Source organism: Schistocerca gregaria, chromosome X, assembly GCF_023897955.1.
Source record: "Schistocerca gregaria isolate iqSchGreg1 chromosome X, iqSchGreg1.2, whole genome shotgun sequence".
NCBI lineage: Eukaryota > Metazoa > Arthropoda > Insecta > Orthoptera > Acrididae > Schistocerca > Schistocerca gregaria.
In genome coordinates, this window is record NC_064931.1 from 132707117 (window position 1) to 132729981 (window position 22865).

The 22865-nt window shown below is 42.4% G+C and overlaps 1 protein-coding gene and 1 pseudogene across 1 annotated transcript in view; one reads left to right on the top strand and one right to left on the bottom strand.

The window, feature by feature from the left end:
• Positions 1-22865, bottom strand: part of LOC126299606 (calcium/calmodulin-dependent protein kinase type 1-like) — a 1453155-nt gene that overhangs the window by 486686 nt on the left and 943604 nt on the right. The gene's annotated exons all lie outside the window — the stretch shown is intronic.
• On the top strand, positions 2190-2307 carry LOC126299675 (5S ribosomal RNA; annotated as a pseudogene).

Consider the following 22865-nt stretch of genomic DNA (forward strand, 5'->3'; position numbering starts at 1 on the left):
CGTAAGGCGCAAGCAATTCCGCACAGATGGTCTTTCGTTGCTCTTTACATCTACATCTGCATTCTACATCTACATTTATACTCCGCAAGCCATCCAACGGTGTGTGGCGGAGGGCACTTCACTTGCCAATGTCATTACCTCCCTTTCCTTTTCCAATCGCGTATGGTTCGCGGGGAGAACGACTGCCGGAAAGCCTCCGTGCGCGCTCGAATCTCTCTAATTTTACGTACGTGATCTCCTCGCGAGGTATAAATAGGGGGAAGCAGTATATTCGATACCTCATCTAGAAACGCACCCTCTCGAAACCTGGACAGCAAGCTACACCGCGATGCAGAGCGACTCTCTTGCAGAGTCTGCCACTTGAGTTTGCTAAACATCTCCGTAACGCTGACACGCTTACCAAATAACCCTGTGACGAAACGCGCCGCTCTTCTTTGGATCTTCTCAATCTCCTCTGTCAACCCGACCTGGTACGGATTCCACACTGATGAGCAATACTCAAGTATAGGTCGAACGAGTGTTTTGTAAGCCACCTCCTTTGTTTGATGTACTGCATTTTCTAAGGACTCTCCCAATGAATCTCAACCTGGTACCCGCCTTACCAACAATTAATTTTATATGATCATTCCACTTCAATTCGTTCCGCACTCATACTCCCAGATATTTTACAGAAGTAACTGCTAACAGTGTTTGTTCCGCTATCATATAATCATACAATAGAGGATCCTTCTTTCTATGTATTCGCAATACATTACATTTGTCTATGTTAAGGGTCAGTGGTCTTTGTGGTCTTGTGTTACGCGGCGGAGAACCCAGCGGAAAAAAAGGTTCAAATGGCTCTGAGGTCATCAGTCCCCTAGAACTTAGAACTACTTAAACCTAACTTACCTAAGGACATCACACACATCTATGGCCGAGGCAGGATTCGAAACTGCGACCGTAGAGGTCGCGCGGCTCCTGACTGAAGCGCCTAGAACCGCTCGGCCACTTCGGCCGGCAACCCAGAGGCACAAACCGTTGAGTATCCCAAAGGAAGGACGCGTGTGTCAGCTTGGTACCCCTGGTTGGTTGGTTGATTGATTGATTTGGGGGAGCGACCAAACAGTGAGGTCATCGGTCCCATCGGATTAGGGAGGGATGGGGTATGAAGTCGGCCGTGACCTTTCAAAGGAACCATCCTCGCATTTGCGGAAGTGATTTACGTAAATCTCGGAAAACCTAGATCAGGATGGCCGGACGCGGGTTTCAACCGTCGTCCTCCCGAATGCGAGTCCAGTGTGCTAACCAATGCGCCACCTCGCTCGGTAGCATTACGGAAAGTGAAGTCCAGTTGTGCAGCGGTGTGTTTGACTGTGATCCGTCGATCACCTCGAATGGCAGTGTCCGCACGTTACAACATTACAGAAGTCACAGATAATTGCTGCCGGACAGGTTTGCGCTACTTTCAATAATTCAAAAACAGTCTTAATTGCATTTATTATTATTATTATTATTATTATTATTATTATTATTATTATTATTATTATTATACCGCCAACCGGTTTCAACCCGACGTAAGGGTCATCTTCTTGGCGTTTACACCATTGGTCGACTGCTGGTGGTGTCACTCCTGTCTACATAACGACAGGATACTATCATAATTAATCGTACTAATCGCTGTTTCTTTCCACAATCATGTTGTCCAAAAATTTGAGCTACTTTGTTGCGATGATGACAGATACCTCGCCCTACGTGATTTCCCTAAATCACTCTAGGCACATGCCGGGATGGTTCCTCTGAAAGGGCACGGCCGACTTCCTTCCCCATCCTTCCCTAATCCGATGAGACCGATGACCACGCTGTCTGGTCTCCTTCCCCAAACAAACCAACCAACCAACCAACCTCGCCCAACGACTCATCGTGCTTTTGTTCACTGCCAGGTCTCTGCAGACATTCTACAAGCGCCTGTGAATACCAGAGAAGTGCTGGTTTTTCGCCAAAAGAAACTCTATAGCAGTTCTCTGCTTGGAACTCACCTCCGTTACAGATGCCATTTTGAACGCTACGTACAACGCCGCCACCTACCGGAGCTTCATGAAACTATAGGAGCTCAAGCAGGATTATTGCACTATGTCAAATAGTAAATTCCACGTTTTTTCAGCCGAAACTGCCCGTGAAATTTTTTCTGCATTACTTATTGTGCCCCCGAAGGCAACGGCCTTGCCGCAGTGGATATACCGGTTCCCGTGAGATCACCGAAGTTAAGCGCTGTCGGGCATGATCGGCACTTGGATGGGTGACCATCCAGGCTGCCATGCGCTGTTGCCATTTTTCGGGGTGCACTCAGCCTCGTGATGACAAGTGAGGAGCTGCTCGACTGAATAGTAGCGGCTTCGGTCGAGAAAATCATCATAACGACCAGGAGTGCGGTGTGCTGACACCACGCCCCTCCTATCCGCATCCTTTATGAGGATGACACGGTGGTCGGATGGTCCCGGTAGGCCACTCGTGGCCTGAAGTTGGAGTGCATTTACTTATTGTGCCCCCATCGTACTTCCACCATGATAAAGCCACCCAACTCACAATAATAAATTTGAGGCAATACAGTGTCGATGGGGAAGTCATGGTAATCTCATAATGTCCAGACCAAATATCGCTAGATCGTGGGATACTGGGCGAACAAAGCTGTTCTCAAAGTAAAGATACACTGATAAAAGTAACGCAGCATGTTCCTGCTGTACACTTTTAAGTTAACTGTCGATAGTGTAAAACATCGTCCAAAGGCACTGGCGAGCCCATTCGTGCCGACCAGCCGCCGTGTCATCCTCTGCCAATGGCACCACTGGTTGCGGTATGGAGGAATGCAGGATGTTCACAGCGCTCTCCCAGACGTTGTCATCAGCTTCCCTTGACCTGGAGCTGCTCCTACTCGATCAGGTAGCCCCCTCAATTGGCAGCAAGAGGCTGAGTGCGCCGGTTCCAGTACCATCACCAAAGAAAAATCTCTAGCAGTACCGGACATCGAACCTGGGTCCTCCGCATAGTAATCGGCTGATAATTTACTTCTTGAAAATGTAGTCAACAATTTGACTCTGAACTACTGAAAATGTGTGATATATGCCGTCCATTTCTAAGCTCAAAAAGGTAACAAGAAGCACAGTAATCAATAATAAAATAATACCATTTCATTACGCATTTTAATTTACAGGAGTCTGTGTAGGTATCCATAGCAAATACAGCTCAGGTCTACATGACATTTTTTGCTTCAGATGACCGATTTCTTTATCGCAAAGGACAGTTAGCTTTTCTCTTGAGACACCTATAAATTACCACATCCCAAGAACCATTTTCACACGAGCTATACTCATGTGATTAAGATTTATACACGGCTGTGAGTAGCCTATTAGCAGATATGTACGCAACTTCAGCGACAAAATAAAAACGGCGACATGAGCGTGGACAGTCTCTGAAGCTTAATTTAAGGCACGTTAAGTTCTCTAAGCCATATAAATATGGTAACACAACAGAAAATTTTAATCTGAAAAGGGGAGACATTTCCTAGAAGCGTTGATCCTCTAAAAGCTCCCTGGAAAAATAAAGCTTTACTGCAAAATAGCTTGCCTCTCTTCGTCCCACTACGGTATCAGTAACCGGATACTACAAAATAACAGCAGCGGTTATTTTTGCGGGACTTTAAGCTTTAGAGTAGCAGACTGTGGTTAAGTCCACTTTCTCTCCGACCCAGCAATGTTTTCCTAGTAACATTTACAGACCGTTGACTTTAGGGTTTTTTTCCGTTGTGCACATGGAATTATTCTATTGGATATTGACGCAAGGGTAAATTGGCACGATACATTTCGAACGTATAGATATGGATTTATAGTGATGACTCAATGATGCAACCATGAAACTACAATTAACTGACTTTCCAAGAAAATGGGTAGCTCCGAGTGCGTAGTGGGCAGACTTTGCCACACGATTACTTTATCAGCATCAGCTTCCTGGTTTACTCTGCGCAACTCAAACAATCGCGTCGTTGCGAATATACATCTATCGCGTAAACTCGGCATTGTACTCTTAAGGTTGTTTCATGTGAACAGAAAATTCATCATTAATTTTAACCAGAGCTTTCTTGGCGCACTAGCTTATTTTCAGTACTGAAGTTTGATCACACAATAAACATCAAAATGTAGATGTATTTCAGGAATCAGGTCAATTTATTTTCAGTTCTTAAATTAATTTTAAGGTATCTTCTGATCGCATCATGGAGGGTACGTGAGATTCAAAAAGAATTTTATTCGTAAGCTACTCGCACGACAGTTATGAACGACTTCGAAAACAGCACTGTTAATGATGTCAGACTTCGAGGGTACTGCATCATACGGATCCCCACCTTTTCCGCACACAGGGCTTCTAAACTGCACAGTATTAAATGAGGACTCACGCTCCACGATGTATGAATCAGTCCACAATCTATCAAAAGTAATTTATGACATGACGACCAGCTACATCCTAGACACAGAGGATGAGTGAGTGTCAGGCCAAGGAAACAAAGGTACCCAACCGTTCTTTCAAGAATACATTCCCATTCCTCGCCACGTTGGATGGGGCGTTGTCCTCCTGAAATATATCATGTGAAGTTGCCAGGAGAAGCAGCAGCAGTTCCTTGGGCTCTCTAAGTTCCGTGATGTAACGGTTTCTGCCCAGATTGTCCTGAATACATTAAGAGTCGAGATCGCATTTTGTACCCGATGACGTTCCAAACTATTATGCGTGGCGTTTATCCGCCATGCTGCTCAACAATGCAGGCTGCTCTACTGTAGTCATCACAGCGTGGTTTACCAGGACAGGGTCAGGCGGGACTCGTTCGAAAACACATTGTAAATGTCAGTACGTAGTTCATCTTCCCACTGCAACATTATGCATTTGTGGTTTCTGGACAACAAGATTCACTACCATGGCCACTTAATACAATGTGAAATTTTTTTTTAGCTCAACTACCTAGGCTTCTATTGGTGTTATAGCGAAACCATCAAGATTACAGGTAGCTAATGACCTTTAGCTGCCAATTCCATTACCTTGAACAGAACAGCATAATTTTTCAGCCTGTCCTGGCTTTTAGATGGCCATTGTAGCTCATGCTTCTTATATGCTTCGCTGTGTGGAAGTTATTTCTTGTTTGATGATGATCAAGTGTGTGTGAAATCTTATGGCACTTAACTGGTAAGGTCATCAGTCTCTAAGCTTACACACTACTTAACCTAAATTATCCTAAGGACAAACACACACACCCATGCCCGAGTGAATACTCGAACCTCCGCCAGGACTAGCCGCACAGTCCATGACTGCAGCGCCCCAGACCGTTCGGCTAATCCCACGCGGCTCTCGTTTGATGACTAACCGGTTCAGGGAACTGCAATTTTTGTTAATGGTATTTGTTAAAGTATCTTTAACATTACGTTTAGCGTGTAGTAACTCATTACGAGTCAGCTTTCGTATTAAAGGAGACAATAATGTGTCGTTTCGGTACGTAACTACTGGCAACCAAAACTCCTCTCGGTAATAAAATAACGGTAGAAGCGTAGTTCTGACCTGACCAACCGGTTGGTTGGCTGCATGATTAAAAGCACAAAACTACTAGGTCATCATTCCCCTTTAACTCGAACAGACAGGCCTAGACGACTGTAGTTCAGAGAGAGCTTACCGCGCAAAACCCAGGTGTAGGAAACGGCAAGGTCTACGACAGGTCAACAAAGCCGAGATAAGGGACAAAAAGAAGAAAGGGAGGCACAGGATGAAAGACAGACAAGATGCCCCATCTGTGGAGCACCCGGAACTCCCTGAAAGCAGAGTGCAATGAGGGGTATACATGCCTAGCCCCCGCCACTTACCAGAGGCACTCTATTGCGACATGGCCTTGGCAAGACTAGCAATACGGTCAGGGCAAGAGACGCACAGATATACAAAAGATGAACACGTCTAACAGACCACGTGAGAGGTGAAAGAAGAGTAAGGGAGCAGGTACGATGAGAACCGGTGTGGACCACCAACCCCAGACAGCTGCAGCCTCATCTGGGCGGAGGAAGAAACTGGGTGTTCTGCCAACCCCTCAATGGGCCGATAATGTTTAGCGGCCCTCCATTAAGGGGGATAGGACGTCAAACGGGCGGTCTTGGAGCAGGAGACCCACCACTGTCTATACTTTTACGAATACATTCATAAAACTTTGTCAGCATGACCAGGAAGGATTCAGGATTCACAATCATAGCAGTGGAAGTTAAAAATAACAAAATTATATTTTTTTACATGTGAAAGTTCATCATTTTATCACTTCTATTGGCTGCGTTTGTTGCTATAGGTACACGTTTTTTCATAAGTAAGAGAGATTCTTCGTAGAATTTTGCACAGCATAAAAACTATACTTACAGGTGTATGAAACTCTAGAAATTAATTAATTTATGAGAATATGAAAGTGCTGTTACATTTTAAACTTCATGTTTAGAAAAAACTCAAATTTTATAGCTAATTATCACAATTTTTACGACAGTTTTTAATAGATTTGGAAAATTATAGAGTTTCATACACCTTTAATTATGGTTTGTATGCTGTGCAAAATTCATCGAAGGATCTCCCTTGCTTATGAAGAAAAGTGTACCTATAGCAACAAATGCAGCCAATGGTAAGTGAAAAAAAAGTGAAATACAAATGTAAAAAAAAATTTTTTCTTATATTTTTGAACTTCCGCCACTATAAGTGTAAATCCTGAATCCTTTCAGGCCATTCTGACAAAGTTTTATGAATTTATTTTGAAAAGTATAGTCTGTGGGAATTAAAATTCCTGTGGTGTCTCTCCCGCTCCAAGTCGTCCCATTTGACGTTCAAATGGTTCAAATGGCTCTGAGCACTATGGGACTTAACATCTGTGGTCATGAGTCCCCTAGAACTTAGAACTACTTAAACCTAACTAACCTAAGGACATCACACACATCCATGCCAGAGGCAGGATTCGAACCTGCGACCGTAGCAGTCGCGCGGCTCCGGACTGCGCGCCTAGAACCGCGAGACCACCGCGGCCGGCCCATTTGACGTCATACCTCCCTTAAAGAGAATAGTAAAAGCCCCTTTCACGATTAAAGCGTACACCTATGCCAGCCGCTGGGGCACCGTCTCCGAACACCACGGGTAGCGAGCCATGGAGATTCAGAGTACGCCGCAGGGCGGCAAGGTGGGGACAGTCCAGCAAAATGTGGACCACCGTCAAACAGGAACCACGACGGGGGCTCGTCGCGACGAAGGAGATGGGTATGAATCAGCCGTGTATGGCCGATACGGAGCTGGCAAAGGACGGTAGGGTTTTTGCGAGAGGCCTGCATGGAGGACCTCCACAGATTCGTAGTCTCCTTTATCACCTGTAATTTGTTTGATGAAGTCAGAGTGAGCCACTCCGCATTCCATATTCCTAAGACTTGGCGGCGTAATACCGATCGGAAATCTGTTTATGGAATACCGATCTCGACAATCGGTTTACTGTTAGCTACTTTGACCAGGCTATCAGCGAGTTCATTCCCCGGGATCTACATCTACATCTACATACATACTTCGCAATCCAACATACGGTGCGTGGCGGAGGGTACCTGGTACCACAACTAACATCTTCTGTCCCTGTTCCACTCCCAAACAGAACGAGGGAAAAATGACTGCCTATATGCCTCTGTACGAGCCCTAATCTCTCTTATCTTATCTTTGTGGTTTTTCCGCGAAATGTAAGTCGGCGGCAGTAAAACTGTACTGCAGTCAGCCTCAAACGCTGGTTCTCTAAGTTTCCTCAGTAGCGATTCACGAAAAGAACGCCTCCTTTCCTCTAGAGACTCCCACCCGAGTTCCTGGAGCATTTCCGTAACACTCACGTGATGCTCAAACCTACTAGTAACAAATCTAGCAGCCCGCCTCTGAATTGCTTCTATGTCCTCCCTCAATCCGACCTGACAGTGATCCCAAACGCTCGAGCAGTACTCAAGAATAGGTCGTATTAGTGTTTTATAAGCGGTCTCCTTCGCAGATGAACCACATCTTCCCAAAATTCTACCAATGAACCGATGACGACTATCCGCCTTCCCCACAACTGCCATTACATGCTTTTCCCACTTCATATCGCTCTGCAGCAAAATATTTAATTGACGTGACTGTGTCAAGCGGTACACTACTAATGGAATATTCAAACATTACAGGATTGTTTTTCCTATTCATCTGCATTAACTTACATTTATCTATATTTAGAGTTAGCTGCCATTCTTTACACCAATCACAAATCCTGTCCAAGTCATCTTGTATCCTCCTACAGCATCATCAGCAAACAGCCGCACATTGCTATCCACCCTATCCAAAAGATCATTTATGTAGATAGAAAACAACAGCGGGCCTACCACACTTCCCTGGGGCACTCCAGATGATACCCTCACCTCCGATGAACACTCACCATTGAGGACAACGTACTGGGTTGACGTATCTGCCCAGTTACAGAATGTATGAGCTTTTTGGCGAATTGCCAAGCGATCAGAGCCGGCCTGAGTGGCCGTGCGGTTCTGGGCGCTACAGTCTGGAGCCGAGCGACCCCTCCGGTCGCAGGTTCGAATCCTGCCTCGGGCATGGATGTGTGTGATGTCCTTAGGTTAGTTAGGTTTAATTAGTTCTAAGTTCTAGGCGACTGATGACCTCAGAAGTTAAGTCGCATAGTGCTCAGAGCCATTTGAACCAAGCGATCAGAAATCAGTAACCTCCAACATTAACAAAGATAACGAAAGTTTGGAACAGCGAAATGCGGTGTTTTCTTCATTTCAGCGAATTTGATGCAGGAGGTAGATTGAGTTTGAAACTAATTTTCATGAGAGTGGTCTTTCCTGAATCTGTGCTGATTCTTTGAGAAAATCTTCTTCAAACCATGAATTCATCTTTAATGATTTCATCGTCGACGGACATTAAACCGTAAACTTCATTTCTTCTATCGGGAGCGTCAACCTGTAGGCGCAAGAGAACGAACATGTGCGTTACACTCCAGGTAGATAACGTACTAGCGGATCCATCCACGTAAATATTGCTATTAGTTAAGAGAGTGTACTTAAAATCATAGTGCAACGCCTTCAGGATACAAACCAATTTACTACTAGGAAGAAATAAAATGGTAAAAACAATACCCAGTTGGAGAAACATTAGAACATTTGAAAAGCTTTAAATACTTAGGAAGCACGCTAGTACCCGACTACAGGAGCAGCACAGAAATTAAAAGCAGGATAGCAATGACGAAAGAAGCATTTTTATGAAAAGATTTTCCTGCAGCAATATGGACATAGTTTTGACGAAGACACTAATAAAATGTTTTGTATGAGGTCTATTGTATCGTGCTAAAAAGTTGACACTAAGGAAGAAAGATAGAGCAAGGCCAAGGATTTTGAGGTGTGGACATGGAGGAGGATGGAACGAATAAGACGGATGGATAGAGTGAAAAATTACAAGGTTCTGAGAAGAGTGGGAGAGGAAAGATAATTGCTGAACGCAGCAAAGAGGAGGGAAAAGAAACTGGATTGGCCACATACTGAGAAACAAGGAGGCTTATAAAAATCTTAGAGAAAGGGAAAGATGAAGCGAGGTACGAAAAGGTTTCCGATCCTTGATGATGTGTTGGACGGCGACACATACAGCTACTCATACAGTGCATACAGCTACATTAAGAAGAACGTAGCGCATCGCAGGAAATGGAGACACAAAGGGCTTGATAATATAGAATAAAACTGATGATGATGATGATGCCCTCCGTAGAACTGACAATAAGCGCAGTGGCCATTAACACAACAGATGCTACAGTTTCCTGCAACAGACGAAAGTTAGGGCTTTTAGTCTGAGATAATACCTTGGCAAATTCAAATCTTTTAAGCTCTTCTTTATCGCATTTTAACTCTAAAATGTTTGTACTGTAACAACTGTGGTATCCGATCGACCTGATGAAATAACTAAGGCGAAGTGTTTATGCGGCCAGAGAGAGTGACTGACCGTGGTCAGTGATCAAAGGTAGTGGCGCAGTACCCAGGAGAATGCTATGACGCAGACGATGCCGTCGGGGGCCGACGTCCATCAACACATGCTACAGGTCCGCACCTCTGAGCATACAACATTGGCATACACTGGCGCTCTGGTGTTGCCAGACAATTGTGCAGTTACTACAACCGAAACTACGCATTCTCGTATCTTTATCGCACAAAAAACTTGAAGATAGCTCCCAGATCATAAAAAATGAGTCTGAACTGGGCAGACACCGCCCAGCAACAAAACTGAAAACAAAATTCGCACGAAGGTACACAAGACAACTTATATACTCGTTGCTCTCTAACTTGGTGATATACTCAGTGATTCTTCCACGTAGGTATTGCTATTGATCATTGAAGTATACTGGAAATTGAAGTGTAACAACTTCAGTAACCAAAGCAATTTACAGCCTTATTTACGCCTAAACGACAGTAAACAAAGTGACAACGTATCATATTCCACCACTTCTAAAAACCATAATATGGAGGGAAACAAAATACGTATTAACATTTATTGTACCATAAAATTCGTATTTGCAAAATAAATTAACTTTAAGCAGGTACGAATATTCGCACCTAGTTTACGATAATTTATTTTGCAAGTTCCATATAACATCAAAATCTTACATTTTGTGATACGTTAACCATTGGCTGGAGCTCCCAAAACCATTTTTGGCTCGAAGTTTGCACTCTTTGTAACCCGTGGCTCTGCAGCCATCAGTCAGCAGTTTACAATCGTGTTTGCTGCGTGAGCTTCCAAGGAGCCGCTAGCAGCAGTCAAATGGGTAAATGCTACATCGCTACTTCATTATACTTGCCTCTATAACCCCACACTCTTCAAACTTTCTATAATTCTGATATTCTTGTTCTTATAGTGCTCATTTTCTGAAGATAATATCTATAAGTCGAAAACGATCATTAATAAAATATTAAGAGTGGGTATAAAAAATATTTAAAAAACCGGAATAACATTGCCGTAGGCGGAGCTTGTGTAGCACCCATTTCTGCCGCTAGGTGTATATAATGCAACTCATTACCAGTTCATTGCCGCCTGCGTTGTCGACCTGGCTTGTTCTATTCATCTGCAATGATTCTTTTGCTAACGCTGTTTTTTTTTCTTGTTTCATTTCTTATGATGGCTAGTTTAAGAGAACAACGTGAAGCTGTGAAATTTTTTTTCTACTCGGTAAAAATGCCGTTGAATCTATTTTAATGTTGAAAACAGCTTACGAAGATAATGCTATGGGAAAAATTCAAATGTACAAGGGGAATGTTCGATTTAAAAATGGCAACATGTCGATTGAAGACAAACCTCATTCTGGACTTCCATTAACTGCCCGAATCAACGAAAATATTGAAAATATTTGAGAGCTCGTGCTCACAGACCATCGACAGACAACTGATCAATTTTAAGAATATTGCGCAACAGTGTTCGTCGAAAACAACCTGACTTTTAGCAGACAGGAGATTGGTTCTTCCATCACGACAACGCACCTGCACACACAGTCATCACTGTTACACAGTTTTTGGCTAAAATTGCATGGTTTCCCTGTCCCACGAATCTCACTATGGCTCTGAGCACTATGGGACTTAACATCTTAGGTCATCAGTCCCCTAGAACTTAGAACTACTTAAACCTAACTAACCTAAGGACATCACACACATCCATGCCCGAGGCAGGATTCGAACCTGCGACCGTAGCAGTCATACGGTTCCGGACTGCAGCGCCTAGAACCGCAAGAAAACCGCGGCCGGCTCACGAATCTCACTCACCTGACCTGGCTCAGTGTGACTTTTTCTTATTTCCACACATGAAAAGGGGCATAGAAGGACACCGATTTGACAACATCGAAGAAGTCAAGAAATAAAAACGAGGAAGGAGCTGTCAGACATATCTAAAGATGACTACAAAAAAAATGTTTCGACAGTGGAAACACCAGTGGGACAAATGTATTAGTAATAGGGAGTATTTTGAAGTAGATAAGGTTGTTTTATAAACAATTTGGAAATACATAGCTTTTAAAAAATAATTCTGGTTGATATTGTGTACTCCCTGCTAGTGCTGTCTAGACTGTTGTAACCCAAATCACGACAACTGCAATGATGTGTCACACCATTGGGACAAGTCACGCGTTGACATCAGGTCACACTGATGCGGTATTCCAGTTAACTCCCAAGTCAACATGAAGTGTTTCAGACAAATCCGAACGACGGACTCATCGGACACATTTTATTGTGCCAATTACAAGCAGTTAACCACTTTGCTAACAATGATATCACCAAGCACTAACGGGCAGCGCTTTACTTAAAATAAAAAAAAAATGGCTCTGAGCACTATGGTTTTTTACTTCTAAGGTCATCAGTCCCCTAGAACTTAGAACTACTTAAACCTAACTAACCTAAGGACTTCACACACATCCATGCCCGAGGCAGGATTCGAATCTGCAACCGTAGCGGTCGCGCGGTTTCAGACTGTAGCGCCTAGAACCGCTCGGCCACTCTTGCCGGCTTTTCCTTTCAGTTCTTGCTCTAAGGGAGATGAGCAGGCTGCTAGCTTTTTGATGTACAGAATATCTAATAATAAATCAATATTTAAATATACAGCATTAAAACGGGCAATGTATTTAGAGTGTGCAGCCGATATTTTTATAGGACGGTACGTCAATATTTTTTCCGACGATACATCGATACTTTTTCCCGATATATCGTGGGTGACAACGACATTTTTTAAATATCAATAAATTGGATACCCGACATTTTTAAGAGTATCAACAGTCCTAGTCTGGAACGAGAGAGGTTTGCTGACGCGGTCAAATTTAATTTCTGCAAAATTTATCAGAGTGTATCATGCAGAAATCGTGACAACACAAGAATACTTAGCCTAATAAATAATTCTTTTTTCTGCTTTTGTGACATATGCTGTGAACCGCCTGGGAGAAGCACAACCTATCCAGCAAAAAGTGGCTTCATTCACCAGTCTGTTGCAAAAGTAACACTATTTGAAACGGCAGGTAACAACGAACTGACTTTTGGCAGTCTTCATAAAACGTCTTTATCAATTTTAAGAAAGGCACGGTGGAAAAGCTGCCAATATGTGTACTTATATTCTTTTCTGCAAACGCGAGCGACCTATCAACTGTAGTGTCAAAACTATGTGATGAAGTTAACCGTTGGCGTTTCTGCTAGTCGCGCCGAGCGCCAATTACGTTAGATTTTCCACTCACGCGTCTCTGCCCAACGCAAAGACCAGTCTTATCATTTAGGTTTTTGTTCATCATTTTCGGCAACTGTTTTAGAAGACTGCCGACGTGAAGAAGTAGCACAATTTCTAACGTAACTGATGTTATTCACTCCCCCACCCCCAGTACAATCTGACTACTACTTTGTGCCACCTGTACTTGCTTCACACAGTCAAAGAAAAAGACTGGAAATAATGAAAGCCCAAAAAGTACTAAGACTCCTTCACAGAGTGGAAGTAAAATTATGTTCTACTACAGCTCCAAAAGAACAACTACAAATATTTACCGATAATTGGGAAAGGTATAATACAAAATAAAAATATCGGCACCAGATGTTTTCTTTTCGATGTTGACATATCGATATATCGGGAAGTAAATTATTGTTGATATTTATCTGTATTTCGATGTTGACATATCGATATATAGGCAAGTAAATTATTGTTGATATTTATCTGTATTTTTCGAAAAAAATACCGATATACCAATATTTTATCAACAACACCATTTGAGACCACCTTGGAACTGCAGCACTCTATGAAATTCACCACCCTGCGACCGAATACGATTATAAGCAGCATGCCTCGACTGCTATAGCGTCCCCATATCTAGGAGCAAGTCGGCATACGCAAATCCTTATGTATCTTAGTCCACATGGATGCCCTGTCTCAGGCGACAGGGCGGGCTGGTGTTTCGTCCAACCATCGACCGGTGAAGACGTCGTCGAGGCACCCCTACATCTTGAGGCTGACGTGGACAAAAGCACAATCATGCAGCCGCCACGCAATTCTTCGTAGCGGCAAATTGACTTTTTCCAGAAGGGAAGGCAGTGAGACTGCACGAAGAGAAAACACATCTCTACTTAGATGGACAATCCCGCGGGCAGTCGTTAGTGGACTCCACCGAGCAACGTAGCACAGAGATAAGGCACTCCACTCGCATTCTAGTGCACGGCGTTTCAAATGCTCGGCCCGGCCATTCAGATTTAGCTTTTACACGATTTCCCTAAACCGATTAAAGCGAACACCAGGGCGTAATGACCTCATCAACGACGGGCTGTTAAACCCTCAATTTTCTCCTCCGTCAACGATCTCACGAACTGACGTTGAAATGGTAACGATAGTTCCTGGTCAATAGTCCACACGGATGCCGTATTGTAAGAAACGACAATATGGCGTACACTGGAATATACTATTGAGATAACAGTTTGGTAGGAACAAATTGTCTTGTAGTGTGGAAAATATGCATTTCCGGGCGTACGTTCATTTTACGGTTCTTGTTCTTTATGTTCCGAGGGCTCTCTCGCTCAGTTTGTCCTCGTTATTCAATATCACATTGCATAGAAGATACATCAGACAGAATGAATAGTGGTCTCAAAAATATTATCATTTGTCTTAAACCGAAATCCACCTCGAGGACTCAAGGTTTGAGGCCCTCCTTAGCGACAGCTACCACGCGTAGACAGCACAGTGTCTATACGCAAATCATAGGGACACACTACCCGTACAGCGAAAATGTAGGCGCTAACAAGCTAGCGTTTACCATTCTTGTAAGGAACAAAATGCAGCTCTCAGCTACGAACTCTTACCTACATTGCCGGCCGCTGTGGCCGAGCGGTTCTAGGTGCTTCAGTCCGGAACCGCGCTGCTGCTGCGGTCGCGGCTTCAAATCCTGCCTCGGGCCTGGATGTGTGTGATTTCCGTAGGTTAGTTAGGTTTAAGTAGTTCTACGTCTAGGGGACTGATGACCTCAGATGTTAAGTCCAATAGTGCTTAGAGCTATTTGAACCATCTTACCTACATTACACTGACAACAAAATTTCTTTGCGACTGATGTCAGGATTTAAGAAGGGCGAAAAAATCCCAGAAAATGGATTTTATACATCTGCATTAGCAATATTGTCTCACGGGAGTGTTGGAGCTACTTTTTAATAGAAAAAGGACCCGTCTTTATTTCGGTTTAATTTGTGGAGAAGATCCAGCGTTTTATTTTGTTTCTGGGATACGTTACGCGGTTAAAAACTAACGCGGCGCCATTGAAGGGTTTTGTTTCACATATAGAAAGAGTTCTCCAGTAGGTCTCATAAGCCAGTGTCCTTCGACCGGAAAAGTACACAAAAATATGTAACTTGTTCGGAAGCTTCATTCGTCAAAATCTATACGTGATGAGTTGCATGAGACTATACATAAGTGTTACATGTAATAATGAACAGCGTCTTGGGAAAGTACAATGTGCACAAAGTTTGTAACTCAACAAAGAGCGAAATTATACGCAAAGAAATCGGTATCTGTATTTCAGTACGAAGGATAATTACTGTAGACATTTCCGCGAACTGCCGTCTGTAAATGCGAAAGTTGAGGCTGTTTTATTCGATTACTTCACAAAATTACAAACCAGAGCGTAGCATACAGAGTTCTAATATTAGCCTTCTCACATGATTACATGTATCGCTTAGTTATATTTCATCTTGATACAAGGCCCGAACAAATAAGCAATCGTCAACACATCTACACATCGAGAAGTACAACAGCCACCGCCGGTAAGTCCCAATTGCAACGTACGAATTAAGTCGATTTTAAAAGCCGAACGTGTTCTAATCACTTAAGTGACAGGTACAATGTTACTTGCAATCAGCAAAGTATAAAGCTATTTTGAAATTAGACTGCGTTCGTCGTGAAACCAGCTGGCAATACAATGGACGTAACCGAATATTTTGTCACGTTAAACAACGTAACAGAAAAGCTATAAAATTTTCAGACAGCTGCTTCGCAATTCCGAGCACGTTTTACTGATAAAAGTGAGGCAAACAAAACCAGGTACAACGGCTGACAAAAAAAAAGTGAAACACCCCGAAGACACGATCGGATCTCCATGTCTGTAACTCCGTACACATAAGCATCATCGACGAGTATAGAAGATTAAGAGTTGCAATTCTCTGTGACAGAATGGCCACCAGAGTGCAATAGTGTTGGTCGTGTTTAATGTCGTTACCAGGCCTGGTAGCTTATTCCCTCTAAGAGAAAAAAATTCAGACGACGCACCTCGAAGTTATCCGAATGGAACGGAAATCCGTAGATGTGATGTACATGGACATGCAAACATATGATTATAATTTCAGAAAAATTGGATAATTTATTCAAGAGAAAGAGCTTTACAAACGGAGCAAGCCAGCAACGCGTTGATCCGCCTCTAGCCCATATGCAAGTCAGAAATGAACTGGCACCTAGTGATGGGGAGCTCGCGAATGAATCGTTCAAATGAACGCCTCACTCCAGTGAAGTGTGAACTAACCACTCAATTTCAATGAACTGACACTTCAAACTCTTCACAGATAACATATTCCCCTTTTTTTTCCTGGTTCACTCACTCTCTTCCCCTCTCCCTCATCCATCACATCGGCGCTACGTCACTCATTCTCCCTTCACTTCACCCCCCCCCCCCCCCCTCTACTGCCTGTCGACGAATCGCGCGGCGTTTGTGGGAAATTATAGGTTTTGCGATGGGTTGTAGAGGTGAGTGGCGAGGAAAAGGCAGCATCAGCTGCTTCCTGCAGTGCTGACATCATTACCCGTGACTATTTGTGCAGTTCGGTTATACTTCGCGTCTACCGGTAGCCTACCGTTGGCAGTGCTTGCGGACAAATGAATATTACAGACACACACGAAGAGGCTGGCTGTGTGAGCGCGCACAGCGAACATGAAAATAAAAGGTTTGTTAATAACACTGAAAGAGGGATTTTACCTGAAATCGTACCGATGACTACAGGTGACAGTTTACGTTTTGAATCTGGAGGGTTATTATTGTTGTGGTTTTCAGTCCTGAGACTGGTTTGATGCAGCTCTCCATGCTACTCTATCCTGTGCAAGCTTCTTCATCTCCCAGTACCGACTGCAACCTACGTCCTTCTGAATCTGCTTACTGTGTTCATCTCTTGGTCTCCCTCTACGATTTTTACCCTCCACAGTGCCCTCCAATACTAAATTTGTGATCCCTTGATGCCTCAGAATATGTCCTACCAACCGGTCCCTTCTTCTGGTCAAGTTGTGCCACAAACTTCTCTTTCCCCCAATCCTATTCAATATTTCCTCATTAGTTATGTGATCTACCCATTTAATCTTCAGCATTCTTCTGTAGCACCACATTTCGAAAGCTTCTATTCTCTTCTTGTCCAAACTATTTATCGTCCATGTTTCACTTCCACACATGGCTACACTCCATACAAATACTTTCCGAAATGACTTCCTGACTCTTAAATCTATACTCGATGTTAACAAATTTCTCTTTGTCAGAAACGCTTTCCCTGCCATTGCCAGTCTACATTTTATATCCTCTCTACTTCGACCATCATCAATTATTTTGCTCCCCAAATAGCAAAACTCCTTTACTACTTTAAGTGTCTCATTTCCTAATCTAATACCCTCAACAACGCCCTACTTAATTCGACTACATTCCATTATCCTCGTTTTGCTTTTGTTGATGTTCATTTTATATCCTCCTTTCAAGACACTATCCATTCCATTCAATAGCTCTTCCAAGTCCTTTGCTGTCACTGACAGAATTACGATGTCATCTGCGAACCTCAAAGTTTTTATTTCTTCTCCATGGATTTTAATACCTACTCCAAATTTCTCTTTTGTTTCCTTTACTGCTTGCTCAATATACAGATTGAATAACATCGGGGAGAGACTACAACCCTGTCTCACTCCCTTCCCAACCACTGCTTCCCTCTCATTCCCCTCGACTCTTATAACTACCATCTGGTATCTGTACATATTGTAAATAGCCTTTCGCTCCCTGTATTTTACCCCTGCCACCTTCAGAATTTGAAGGAGAGTATTCCAGTCAACATTGTCAAAAGCTTTCTCTAAGTCTACAAATGCTCTTCCATTTCCATAATATTGTCCTCAAGTATATCGCCCTTGTATAGACCCTCTATATACTCCTTCCACCTTTCTGCTTTATCTTCTTTGCTCTGAACTGGGTTTCCGTCCGAGCTCTTGATGTTCATACAAGTGGTTCTCCTATCTCCAAAGGTCTCTTTAATTTTCCTGTAGGCAGTATCTATCTTACCCCTAGTGAGATAAGCCTCTACATCCTTACATTTGTCCTCTAGCCATCCCTGCTTAGCCATTTTGCACTACCTGTCGATCTCATTTCTGAGACGTTTGTATTCCTTTTTGCCTGCTTCATTTACTGCATTTTTGTATTTTCTCCTTTCATCAATTAACTTCAATATTTCTTCTGTCACCCAAGGATTTCTACTAGCCCTCGTCTTTTTACCTACTTGATCCTCTGCTGCCTTCACTACTTCATCCCTCAAAGCTACCCATTCTTCTTCTACTGCATTTCTTTCCCCCATTCCTGCCATTTGGTCCCTTATGCTCTCCCTGAAACTCTGTACAACCTCTGGTTCTTTCAGTTTATTCAGGTCCCATCTCCTTAAATTCCCACCTTTTTGCAGTTTCTTCAGTTTTAATCTACAGTTCATAACCAATAGATTGTGGTCAGAGTCCACATCTGCCCCTGGAAATGTCTTACAATTTAAAACCTGGTTCCTAAATCTCTGTCTTACCATTATATAATCTATCTGATACCTTTTAGTATCTCCAGGGTTCTTCCATGTATTCAGCCTTCTTTTATGATTCTTGAACCAAGTGTTACCTATGATTAACTTGTGCTCTGTGAAAAATTCTACCAGACGGCTTCCTCTTTCATTTCTTTGCCCCAGTCCATATTCACCTACGACGTTTCCTTCTCTCCCTTTCCCTATAACCGAATTCCAGTCACCCATGACTATTAAATTTTCATCTCCCTTCACTATCTGAATAATTTCTTTTATTTGATCATACATTTCTTCAATTTCTTCGTCGTCTGCAGAGCTAGTTGGCATATATACTTGTACTAGTGTAGTAGGTGTGGGCTTCGTATCTATCTTGGCCACAATAATGCGTTCACTATGCTGTTTGTAGTAGCTTACCCGCATTCCTATTTTCCTATTCATTATTAAACCTACTCCTGCATTACCCCTATTTGATTTTGTGTTTATAACCCTGTAGTCACCTGACCAGAAGTCTTTTTCCTCCTGCCACTGAAATTCACTAATTCCCACTATATCTAACTTTAACCTATCCATTTCCCTTTTTAAATTTTCTAACCTACCTCCCCGATTAAGGGATCTGACATTCCACGCTCCGATCCGTAGAACGCTAGTTTTCTTTCTCCTGATAACGATATCCTCTTGGGTAGTTCCCGCCCGGAGATCCGAATGGGGGACTATTTTACCTTCGGAATATTGTACCCAAGAGGACGCCATCATCATTTAATCATACAGTAAAGCTGCATGCCCTCGGGAAAGATTACGGCCGTAGTTTCTCCTTGCTTTCAGCCGTTCGCAGTACCAGCACAGCAAGGCCGTTTTGGTTAATGTTACAAGGCCAGATCAGTCAATCATCCAGACTGTTGCCCCTGCAACTGCTGAAAAGGCTGCTGCCCCTCTTCAGGAACCACACGTTTGTTGGCCTCTCAACAGATACCCCTCCGTTGTGGTTGCACCTACGGTACTGCTATCTGTATCGCTGAGGCACGCAAGCCTCCCCACCAACGGCAAGGTCCATGGTTCATGGTGGGAGGGGAGGGTTTTATTCTCAACAAAAATAAAATCTACAGGAAAACTTCTGAATAATTACTTAACCTAGATATATAGACTTTGTGACAGTGGTAAACATACTCATTCTAAATTGGATTAAATTTTAAAAGGAACATAAAATTTTACTGCATTTCGTTGGTAGCCCTAGTTTCAGTCCATGAATACAACAAATAATGTTTCACTTGGCAGATAAAGTCTTTTTTGGGCGCTTCATGAGAAAATGTCGAGCAAGATTAAATGTAATACCTTCTTTATATGTGACAGGCTTCTCTGTTTATCTTTCCTTTGTCCCCTTCGACCATACTCTATTTAAGTTAGCTCAGACGCTGTAAAACGTTGCGTGCACGTTACTGCATAGTTCTGCCATCTGTTGGTAAAATTACGAAGTATTACGAAGCTTTATTGTACGAGCGAGGCGAAGCGAGCGTAGCCGCGGCTGAGCGGCGAACTGGGCAACTTCGCCAGGCTTCCGTACTCCGTGAATGAACTACTTCATTTGAACGCTTCACGCCAAAGAGTGAAATGAATGAAGTAGTTTACGGGAATGAACGACTTCGATCCACCTCTACTGGCACCCCATCCCATCACCCCAGGTTGTTGTGCCGTATGGCGGGCGGCAGTCAAATTGGTATCCCACTGCTGTCCGGGACGTCTCCACACAAGTCTTCGCTATTCGTTGGGGCTCATTTCGGAGCGGGACTTCTCACTAAAAACAATTCTACTCCAGTCAATGAGATTCCAGACCGAAAATTCACGTCGCAGCGATGATAATTTTGAATCCGGGACTCTGAGTGCCTCTGTCATCCAATTCCTGCTCATCGTCGAATAGTCGCATCGCTCCTATTCATATACCGAGCAATCGACATTGAAATAAGTGTCCAAGGAATAGAAAAGCAACTGAAATCACTCAACAGAGGAAGGTCCACTATAGAGTTTCCCAGACCGCAGCGCCATCTGTTGTTGAAAATTGTAACTACTGTAATTCGAAAGTTTGTTCGCCTGAAAATGTACTGTTGTCCCAAGCATATTGCAACAAACGATGTATTTCTATCGCTGCTCGTTTAGTTTTTATTGTCGTTTCAAATATACCGGTCATTTTTGAAACACCCTGTATAAGTTAGGATGTAGCTGTATTGCGTTGATGTACTGGTGGATATTGTGTGGTATGACTCCTGTAGTTGATAGTATAATTGGTATGCTGTCAACTTTATCCTGATGCCACATGTCTTTGACTTTCTCAGCCAGTTGGATGTATTTTTCAATTTTTTCTCCTGTTTTCTTCTGTATATTTGTTGTATTGGGTATGGATATTTCGATTAGTTGTGTTAATTTCTTCTTTTTATTGGTGAGTATGATGTCAGGTTTGTTATGTGGTGTTGTTTTATCTGTTATAATGGTTCTGTTCGAGTATAATTTGTATTTATCATTCTCCAGTGCATACTTGTATGTGGATGTGGGAACGTGTCGTTTTATTAGTTTATGTTGTATGGCAAGTTGTTGATGTATTATTTTTGCTACATTGACATGTCTTTTGGGGTATTCTGTATTCGCTAGTATTGTACATCCGCTTGTGATGTGATCTACTGTTTCTATTTGTTGTTTGCAAAGTCTGCATTTATCTGATGTGGTATTGGGATCATTAATAATATGTTTGCTGTAATATCTGGTGGTTATTGTTTGATCCTGTATTGCAATCATGAATCCTTCCGCCTAACTGTATATATTGCCTTGTCTTAGCCATGTGTTGGATGCGTCTTGATCGATGTGTGGCTGTGTTAGATGATACGGGTGCTTGCCATGTAGTGTTTTCTTTTTCCAGTTTACTTTCTTCGTATCTGTTGATGTTATGTGATCTAAAGGGTTGTAGAAGTGGTTATGAAATTGCAGTGGTGTAGCGGATGTATTTATACGAGTCACTGCTTTGGGTATCTGCTCGTTCTAGAAAGAAGTTTCTTAAATTGTCTACCTGTCCATAATGTAGGTTTTTTATGTCGATAAATCCACTTCCTACTTCCTTTCTGCTTAATGTGAATCTTTCTGTAGGTGAATGTATGTGATGTATTCTTTATTTGTGGCATTGTGATAGTGTAAGTGTATTGAGTGCTTCTAGGTCTATGTTACTCCATTTCACTACTCCAAATGAGTAGGTCAATACTGGTATAGCATAAGTATTTATAGCTTTTGTTTTGTTTCTTGCTGTCAATTCTGTTTTCAGTATTTTTGTTAGTCTTTGTCTATATTTTTCTTTTAGTTCTTCTTTAATATTTGTATTTTCTATTCCTATTTTTTGTCTGTATCCTAGATATTTATAGGCATCTGTTTTTTCCATCGCTTCTATGTAGTCGCTGTGGTTGTCCAATACGTAATCTTCTTGTTACGTTTGTTTTCCCTTGACTATGCTATTTTTCTTACATTTGTCTGTTTCAAAAGCCATATTTATATCATTGCTGAATACTTCTGTTATCTTTAGTAAGTTGTTGATTTGTTGTTGCCAGTAATTTTAGATCATCCATGTAGAGCAAATGTGTGATTTTGTGTTGGTATGTTCCAGTAATATTTTATCCATAATTTGTATTATTTAGCATGTTGGATAGTAGGTTCAGAGCAAGGCAGAACCAGAAAGGACTTCATGAGTCTCCTTGGTATATTCCACGCTTAATCTGTATTGGCTGTGATGTGATATTACTTGAATTTGTTTAGATATTAAGTGTGGTTTTCCAATTTTTCATTACTGTGTTTAGGAACTTTATCACTTTAGAATCTACTTCGTATATTTCTAATATTTGTAGTAACCATGAGTGGGGTACGCTATCAAAAGCTTTTTGGTAATCAGTGTATGCGTAGTGTAGCGACCTTTGTTTAGTTTTGGTTTGATATGTCACCTCTGCATCTATTATTAGTTGCTCTTTACATTATTATTATTATTAT